The sequence below is a fragment of the Panthera uncia genome (assembly GCF_023721935.1).
Source record: "Panthera uncia isolate 11264 chromosome A1 unlocalized genomic scaffold, Puncia_PCG_1.0 HiC_scaffold_17, whole genome shotgun sequence".
In the NCBI taxonomy this organism is placed as follows: Eukaryota; Metazoa; Chordata; class Mammalia; order Carnivora; family Felidae; genus Panthera; species Panthera uncia.
This window is the reverse complement of record NW_026057577.1, coordinates 81794277-81804514: the sequence shown is the minus strand read 5'-3', so window position 1 is coordinate 81804514 and position 10238 is coordinate 81794277. Positions and strand designations below refer to the sequence as shown.

Sequence of the window (10238 nt, the reverse complement as noted above, 5' to 3'; positions counted from 1 at the left end):
TGGAAGATATAGCATAGATAAATAAAATGACTTATTTGTTTTTAAGAAATGTGTAAGTGATTTGCTAAATTCCCAAGGCATTCACAGTTTGGAAATGTATACCAGAGGAAGAAATAAACATTTATAAAATTTTGAAACTAAGTTTTTAAATGTTGGTATTTCTTAGATTACTACAACGAATGGCTGACATTAATATAGCATATTTATTTTCCCATTCTTTCTTGGATTTGTGAAATATGTATGCATATATATATGAAATATTTGACATAATTCCATATACAACATATGTGTTTTTCCCTCCCTCCACTTCCTAGTAGGAAAGTGAGTCACAAAAAGGATTAATAAATGCCTGAGAAAGAAGTCAATGACAGGCATGAGCAGTGAATTCTGATCTCTTGGCACCCAGATTAAAGCTATTTACATTTTCTCTAAATCAATACATCTGTAACCTCAGGTGAGTCTCCAAAGCAAACAGACAAAAATCCCAGGGTATGTTAGTTTCAGACAGGAATGATAATTTGCACATGTACATTTCTTTTTTTTTTTTTTTTTTTTTTTTTTTTTTATGGAACGCTTCACGAATTTGCGTGTCATCCTTGCGCAGGGGCCATGCTAATCTTCTCTGTATCGTTCCAATTTTAGTATATGTGCTGCCGAAGCGAGCACGCACATGTACATTTCAAATGAGGACATATCTACCATTTTCTAAAGCTGAAAGCCTACCCTAGTAAAATTCACATTTAGTACAGCTGTTTCACACACCTAATTATTTTTGGTTAGAGTAATTAGGCAGTAAACAAGTTTTTTGGATCTTTTCCTTGGCAAAATAACTTTAATAATGAAGAGTGTCACTAAAGGAGCTAACTAAAAGTCCCTAGTGACCTTCTAAACCACTTCCAAATGCAGGTAGTACATTTCTAGTTATTACTTACATTTTCACTGATAATCACAGACAAAATGGCATAAGACATTTATTTATTTATTTATTTATTTATTTATTTATTTATTTATTTAAAGTTTATTTATTCATTTTGAGAGAGAGAGAGGGAGAGAGAAAGACTCCAAAGCATGCTCCATCCACAGTGCCAGCACAGAGCTGGCTATGGGGCTTGGAGACTGACCTGAGCTGAAATCAAGAGTCAGATGCTTAACCGACTGAGCCACCTAGATACCTCAAAAGTCAGTCATTTAGACATATCCATTGGCTAGTGGAGACTAGCCAAGAGTTTATTTGAGTCAAGGCACATTATTTATAATTACATTATGCTATGCATAAGTGTATGGTATTTCTGAAGGCTTGAACTGCAAGAAAAAGTTGGCCTCTTACATGTTAACCTGATAATTAAAAGCAACATATATTCCTTACTATATGTTATCACAGGCACATGGAGTGTTGATTCAGGTTTTTCATATCAAAATATATTTTGTTTAGGTAAAACAACCCTTGTTAATATAAAATTCAGATTTAAAAATAACTAGGAACATTTAAGTTTTCTTTTTTCTTAAATAAGTGGACCTACAAATTTGCTTTGAAAAAGGGTTGAAAATCCTTAGCTTACATCTCACCTGTAATGAAGAGAATAGAGGAAACGGAGAAGCTGTAGGAGGACTTTGGGGCAGTTTTGAGAACTATGTGTTGAATTCCATTTGTTAGAAAAATGTTACCTATTTCAAAAGAGGTATGTGTATTACCTTAATAAATAAGCCCTACTATTCTTATGGTCTAGATACTAAAGAAGCGTCAAAGTATTTGATATTATAATGCTGAATATTAACAGTTATTCAACAAATTTTATTGCTCGGTCATATAATCATTTGAATATACATAACACACACACTTCTTTGGTATATCTTTACCTCACATGCTATTGCATATTTACAGGCTAACTAAAGAGAAATTCTGTTTATATGTTGTAGCCATGGGGGGAAGCTTGCATGATACATGGAAAATATATAATACCTTCCACTAGAGTGTCCATTTATGATAACGTTCAATGGTAGTATCCATTTGAAGCCCTAACTTTGAGAAAGAAATGAGTTTCCTAATAAAAGATAACTTTAAAATGAGTCTTCTTTTATTGTATAGAATGCTGATCTTGGTAGAAAGACAAGCAGAGAGACATAAGGTGTTGAACAGGTGAGTTTGAAAGATAGAGTTGGAGCTACATACAGTCATTTATGTTAAATAATAAGGCAAGCAGCTAGCATTTTAGAAGCACAGTAGAAGAGACACAGATAAGGTTCCATGGCAGATTTTGACCAATTTAATATGTAAAAACTGAGAAATTTAGGGTCATAGTATGAAAAACCTAAAATGAGAATCAAGAGTCTTTGTAGGAGGCAATAGCAACTCTAGAAAAATGACGGATTTAGCTGGAATATTGATCCAAACAAAAGTTTGTTAGTGAAGAGAATCTAGAAACATAGTTTGAACTCACTGTATGGTACTTGTGAATCATGTATGCAATCTTACATGATAAAAAGCACATTGTTCTTATTAGAGAATATAGAATCAGTATTTTTTTTAACAAGTCCTTCAGTAGTTTTCATAAAATCCATTGTTAAACAGACTTCTTAGGTCTTGTTAAATATCTCAAACTGTGGAGTTTCTCTTGATAACAAATTTCTGATTACAGCTAAAAAAAGAAAATCAAGTCAAAATGTGTTGATATCTCTCCTTACAGAACTCTGTCATTGAGAGCTTACTTCTCCTTAGACATGCTGCATATACAGTTAGTCTCCTAAGTACAGCTATCATGCACTAATAAGATAATATGGTTTAATTAAATATCTCAGAGAAAATTTTGAGATTGTTTTGGAAAATATAAAACCATTTTGAGCTATTCTATGTAATAGTATTCTCTTTAAAATAAGGAATTTGACTTTTAAAAAAAAATTCAATCAAAGTTGGGGCACCTGGGTGGCTCAGTCAGTTGAGGGTCCTGCTTCAGCTCTGGTCATGATCTTGCAGTTTGTGAGTTCGAGCCCCACCTCGGGCTCTGGGCTGATAGCTCAGAGCCTGGAGCCTGTTTCAGATTCTGTGTCTCCCTCTCTCTCTTCTCCCCTGCTCGTGCACGCTCTCTCTCTCTCTCAAAAATAAATAAATATTAAAAAAAATTTTAAAAATTCAATCAAAGTTGGAAAACAAAATTTTGATATGATTCCACAACAGGGATAAATTCCATATTTTCAAAATTTGATTTCTTAAGACTGTTCCCATTATCAATAAAATAAAAAAAAAAGGATATATTTCAATAGTACATGAATCTTTTGAGATTTGGAAATATTAAACTATTTTTCTTTTTTTTTTTTTTTTTTAATTTACTCATTATGTAGCATAAACACCTGGAAGTCATTGTAAAGAGGAATCATTAAGATTCTTCTGTGACAAATTTTAAATTTACTGTTTGGGGAAACAGAGATTCAATTTATGTAGGCAGTTGCTCTTTTTCTGAATATTGAAAAAATTCACATTGATCTTGAAACACAGGCATTTTCTTTGAGTACATAATGCATATAGACATCACTCCTAAGTTCTTATGATCTGTTATGCTAAAAAATATCCCTGAAATGTCTGTACACAAACATAGAAAGTCATACTTGCTCTATTTTTTGCTTTAATTTCTAATATTTATTTCTCACTCTAACATTAAGCGATATAGTCTCCATTTAAATTAAGAAAAATCAATGACCCTATAAAAGGAAAAATTTATCTCCTAAATAGATGTAATATATTGCTATCCTGTCTGTACTACAACAAAACAAGTTATTATTAGAAAGAACTGGTTTTGATGGAAAATTAAGCTCCTTAACAAAGTGATTCTATGTGAAAGGGCTCAATATGGAATATAGTGGAAAAGAAAGTGCCTTTGAGAGGAAATCAAGAGCCCTGATCTGGTCTGAGTTCCTCCCCTCGCTGGCTGAGTGATCACAGGTATTTCAGAATTTGTATTCATAATCCTTCCCATGAATATGAAACTCATAAGAAGTGATGCTCAGGTGCTTAAAAGCATATATTCTTTTGGGAGAAGAACATTCATGATATTCATTCTATTAATGTAATATTTAATATACTAGGAAGGCTTATAATAAAGAATAATAATACCAAAATGTAATAAAATGAAACACAGATTAACAAACAATAAAGACCCAAAGTTAAGCTTCAGAAGAAAGGAACAAATGTTAAAACAAACCAAAATAAAACAAACTATTAACTGTAGTAGTAGAAAATGAGAATGAAAAACAGAAAGAAGCACCAGTTAGACTTTTAGTATGAGCTATCTCTCTTACAATATAAATGATAGGAAATAAAAGAAGAAAATTGTCTATAAAAATAAGCTTTGATATTAGAAAGATAATATTAAAATAAAAAATTCAAGATAAAGTAAAAACATTGATGGAAGACAAGAGAATTAATAACCCAGCACAAAAATCCTATATTTCAATTCAAGGTAATTTACAGAAACACATGATTAAATGCAAGAGTATCTAAAGCCTATAAAGTAAAGTTCAGTCATCTGAAATAATTGTGATTAGGGAAAGGCCAAATCTGTAAGGAATTCATTTTGGGCTTTAAGGCTAGAGGTACATGAATTTTAATCCCAAATCTGTCATTTCTTTGCTTTCCAATCCTGTTATTTAATCTTTTGAAAGCTCAGATATCTCATTAGAAATAGGCCATTATAGCTCTGTCATAGAATTTTTGAGATAATTAAAGGTGATCATATATGTAAAGCATTTAGCCAAATGCTGGGCAAATAATACCCAATTTTTGGGTGGGGGAGAGGAGATGCATAAATTAGCCGGCAGCCGGCAAACTTTTATTTTAACCAGGATGCTTCTTCAGAATGGATACAAAGGTAACAAAGTCTCTTTTGGTAGAAACACCCTGTCCTCCACCCCCACACCATTCCCAGGTCTCTGTCATGTTTTAAAACCTTGAAAGTTTTAAATTTAAATCTTAAAATATTAAGAACAAAGAGAAGATTTTACAAATTGCCAATAAAGCAGGAGATGCAGCGACAAGTACATCCTGAAACATTCTCCTCCTGCCTTTGGAGAAAATCTACCCAATGTTAAGACAAGAGTAGCCACTGCAAAATACAATGTCCCACCAGACTGATGCTTTCTTTCTGAATTAAATATTAAGACCTAAAAAACATTACATTTTTTCAAATAATCCTGCCATAGCAAAGTTGCACAGAAGTAAAAAATTTCATGTGTCTTAGGACACATAAAAGATCTTAATAAACATTGACTAAAAAATATAATATTAGGCAAGATTGATGGAACGAAGTAAAAAATATATATGTATATATTAGACCAACATGTGACACATGGAAAAACTGAGGATGGAAATTCATAAAATTTTAGTCTATAGGTTTAAAAAAAGTGAGTAGGAGGGTGCCTGGGTGGCTCAGTCAGTCGGGCAACCGACTTCGGTTCAGGTCATGATCTCATGGTCTGTGGGTTGGAGCCCAACATCCGGCTCTGTGCTGACAGCTCAGAGCCTAGAGCCTGCTTCAGATTCTATGTCTTCCTCTCTCTTCTCCTCCCCCACTTGTGTTGTATCAAAAATAAATAAACATTAGAAAAAAAAAAAAAGAAAGTGAGTAGGGCAAGAAGAATTTTAACTTAAGACACTTAACAAGTTCAAAGTTTATTTAAAAAGAATAAATCATGATAGAAAATAAAGAGCTACTGAGGCTAAACATTTACCTATAAATCTGTATTCCATTTCATTTCATTAGCAAACTATGAAAAGTAAATCTCAGCTTAATTATTATAAAAACATGGCATAAAAGTTATAGATTAGATTACAAATAAATTTTAAAGGAATAAGAACTCAGTATTCACTAGAAAATATATGTAAATTAAGAGACCATAACCTCATAGGATAAAAATTAAATGACACAAACAAAAATTACAATACTTAGAACAATTGTTTTCAACTATCTTTTAATTAGAAGAGCCCCTGATATATTTATAAAAAATGCAATCTTCATGCCTACAAAAGATGCACTTAAAAGAAGTCACATAATCTTTCTCAACTATTGGGTCAAAAAGACAATATAGCACACAGTCACATATACCTAGAAACAAATAAACAAACAAATATAAATGCTACATATAAGACAAAGAGAGAGACAGAGACAGATGCATACATAACCACATTTAGATAGATACAGAGAGAAATAATGTATCCTGGAAATATAAAGGCAATATATTCAATGTCATAGCTTTCTGAGATCAATTAGACAAATGTCACAGCTTACATATAGCTTTAAAATACAGTTTAGAGGCAAACAAGTATCACAGATTGAGCTATATTTACAAGTTTAGAAGTGAAGCAAAGTGCCAAAAGAAAACAGCAACCATTTGCTGCTGTGACCTATTCTTCTCCTCCTTAACTGCCATGGACATAGTTCAATTTTTGAACTTTTTTTGCATTAACCCTATCTCTAAAGAAAACTTTGAACCCCCCAGAGTTCCAGGAACTACAGCAAAGTAGAGTGAGTGTATAGAGATTCTCTACTTCACTTTGCTTTCTCTTTATTCATTATTGAATATCAAGTCCTTAGGTATATGAAAGACAACATTTATCTCCTTTTCAAAGAAATACAGAGAGAGTTTTTTTAGTTTTGTCACAGGGGCAGAGGTTTAGTCTCTAACTAGTCTCTAACAGTTAACTAAGATGCATAACTCATACTACAAGGTACAAAGATTTGAGCTTCATCAAGGGTTATTCCTGCAAAGAAAATTAGTTTACATTGCATTTTTCCATTTGATACATAATTTTCCACCTTTTGTAGAAGGATAATGGTAGGTTGATAGGTTCTTGTTGTTATTGTTTATTTAGTGTAGCTTTCTTTTAGAGATCAAGTTATACTCTGATTCATGTAATTTCTAAAATTCCTTGACAGGGGGCGGGGCGGGGGGGTGGTTGCGGCGCCAGGGTGTCTCAGTCAGTTAAGCATCTGAATTTTGATTTCCGCTCAGGTCATGATCTCACAGTTGGTGAGACTGAGCACTCCCGTGGTCAGGCTCTGCATGGAGCCTGCCTGGGTTTCTCTCTGTCCTCTATCTCTGCCCCTCCTCCCTGCTTGCGTGCGTGCTCCCTCTCTCTCAAATTAAATTCCTTAAGGAGATTGGTGGATATGAGTTAAATATTTTTATTTTAACCTTTTATGTAACTTTATCAATAGAGTAGGCTCTCAGAGCTGAAGTACCAGAAATACCATTTCAATATTAACATATTGCTGAATTCTAGATGCTTAGTTGACCTAATTCATAATCCATCCAACTTTTTAAAATTATGTTATTGTAACATATCTCACTTTTGTGTGCACAACTTAATTTTTCCAAGCATTAAAGTAATATATGATCATTGCATAAAATTTGGAAAACAGTAAACCCTGTAAAGTAAAAACAAACCCTATAAAGTAAAAATATCAAAACAATACCTATGTATAGAGAGATTGATGGACATGATGAAAAGTTATAAGTAGGACATAAAATATCAATTAAATTATACCATAAATAAATGCAATTTTTTATCAAGTTTTTAAAAATTAAGGTTGTATTTTGTCTGTGTTTCCATGTTATTAAATATTCTACTTCATCATATAGTCATGCTGTTAATTATTTAACCAGATTTCTATTGTTTGGTACTGGTATATTTTGTAATTATTTATTATAAATGATGATTCATGTCTAAAAGAGAATTACTGAGTCAGATGCTGTGTTCATTTGTATTTCTTAATAATTAACCAGTGGCCTAAAATAGTGAGGCAAAAATAAGTTTTAGAGTTGCATACATTTGGATTCAAAACCTGGAAATTCTGTTTTAAGCTTTCTGCTTCCATAAACACACACACACACACACACACACACACACACACACACACCCCTTTAAAATTAAGATGTTAAATTTGTAAATAAGGGTGTCAGAAAGATTTAATTAAATAATATGTTTAATTTACATATTTAAAGGACCCAGTGAGAACCTGGCACATAGCATACCCCCAATGGTAAATATTTTTATCCCATAAGATTATTTATCTTTTAACCATAATGTTTATTGTAAATATTTCTCTTTAAAAAATTATTTCAGGGGCGCCTGGGTGGCTTGGTCGGTTAAGCGTCCTACTTTAGCTCAGGTCACGATCTCGCGGTCCATGAGTTCGAGCCCCGTGTCAGGCTCTGTGCCGACAGCTCAGAGCCTGGAGCCTGTTTCAGATTCTGTGTCTCCCTCTCTCTGTGACCCTCACCCGTTCATGCTCTGTCTCTCTCTGTCTCAAAAATAAATAAATGTTTAAAAAAAATTAAAAAAAATTATTTCAATTTATTTTTATTCATAGTAATTTCAACATCAAGAAATTTATATTATGTAATAAAATCTACTTTTTAAAATATTATTTCCATATTCCTTTAAGCTTAAGAAGTTGTTCTCTGAGCTAAGGAAATGAATCACCTATATATTTTTCTGATGTGTGCCATTATATATTTTTTTCCCAAGGAAAAGTATAAAGAAAGGTGATAATGAGTGGAGAACTGGGTGATGTGCTTTCCCAAGTATTCCCTTATTTACTAATAACTACACTCTCTATTGTATTCTCTATTTGAGTTAAAGAAATTAGATATCTGAGCAAAGGAAAATTGAACCTCATAGGAACAGACTCACACTAGATCAAGCTTATTAGGTTTTGCACAGTGTTTTAGGATTCCTGGTGATAGCCTGACCTTCACACCTATTTTAGATAAGGAGCTATTTTAGATATCTGTCAGCAGACATTAAAGAGGGATATTGATGGCTTTTTTTTTTACCATGTGCTAAACACTGAATCTGGTCTCGCTTTCCCAATTTAGTGACTGCTAACCAAATCTAAACAAAATATGACACGTGATGCATTTTTGGAAAAAAAAGCAACTTAAGGGAAAGTAGACAAATATTCTAAAGAATTAGAAGGTTTAAAAACAATTGTCTATAGAAAATAAATTAAAATGCTGTGAAGATCAAGGGGAATTGAAGGCAGGGCAAAATCCACAAGAAATAAAAGTCTATACTGACTTCAGAGATGTAAAATAATATGGCTAGAATTGGAAAATAGAAGAAGAAAAGAACCTAAAATCTAACAAGTAAATTGAAATGCATTTCTGCAGAAAAGACTTGCTGTAGCAGAAAGTTTACTCAGTAATGTGGAGGACAAGTTTGAGAAACTTATCACGAATGCAAATATAATAATGATTTTGTCAGGGCGCCTGGGTGGCTCAGTCTGTTAAGAGTCTGACTTCGGCTCAGGTCATGATCTCACAGTTTGTGGGTTTGACCCCTGCATCGGGCTCTGCACTGACAGCATGGAACTTGAAGCTGCTTCAGATTCTCTGCCCTGTCTCCCTGTCTCTCTGCCCCTCCTTTGCTCACACTCTGTCTCTGTCTCTCTCTCAAAAATAAATACATATTAAAAAAATTTTTATAAATATTTTGTCTAGGTGACACATCTATTTTTTAATTTACTATTGAGAGTAATATAAAATAATTTAATTATGTACAGAATAATCAAATATTCAAGAAAAGAAAAACATTTCAGAAGTGAAGAAATATTAAATATGAAAACTTATAATGTATACAGGCAGATAAATTAGTTTACAGAAAAAGTAACAAAAATAAAACTGGTGTGACATTTCTTCTCTCCAGATATACATCACAGAAGCCAATAAAATTCTGGATAACAATTAGCTCAACCTACGATAGTGATCCTCATTAATCCTTTATTCACATGAAAATAATATTTTTATAATCACATAAGAAATAGTAATTGTGTCACTCTTTTATCCTTCCCAAGAATATTATGTGAGTATCCTTACCAAGTACAACACTTGACTGATGTTAACAGTCAACTGAGAGGTAAATCAAAATCAAGAATTTAGACATGGTAATGTCATACATTAAATGTCTGAGGATGAACACTGAAACCAACAAGCTAAATTAAGTATAAATAATGTTAAAATTATGAACATAAACTTGGGAGTGAAAGCTCAAAACCATTCTAAAGCATATTTTATATGGTAATAGTTAAAACATAAAATACAATTTTGACCTGAAATATTTATGATTTATGATGTGAGAGATTATGGAACATAAACATTTGCTTTATAATTTTTCTCTATATTTGTTTTTTAACAATGTATACATATATAATTTTTAATTAAAAATATATGTAAACATTAAATGGTAA

At 32.3% G+C, this 10238-nt stretch overlaps 1 non-coding gene across 1 annotated transcript; it reads right to left on the bottom strand.

Annotated features, from left to right (window-relative positions):
* Positions 1-559: 559 nt before the first annotated feature.
* Positions 560-666, bottom strand: LOC125935943 (U6 spliceosomal RNA). Its single transcript, XR_007461903.1, has one exon. It is a non-coding gene; the product is annotated as a U6 spliceosomal RNA (small nuclear RNA).
* Positions 667-10238: the final 9572 nt, after the last annotated feature.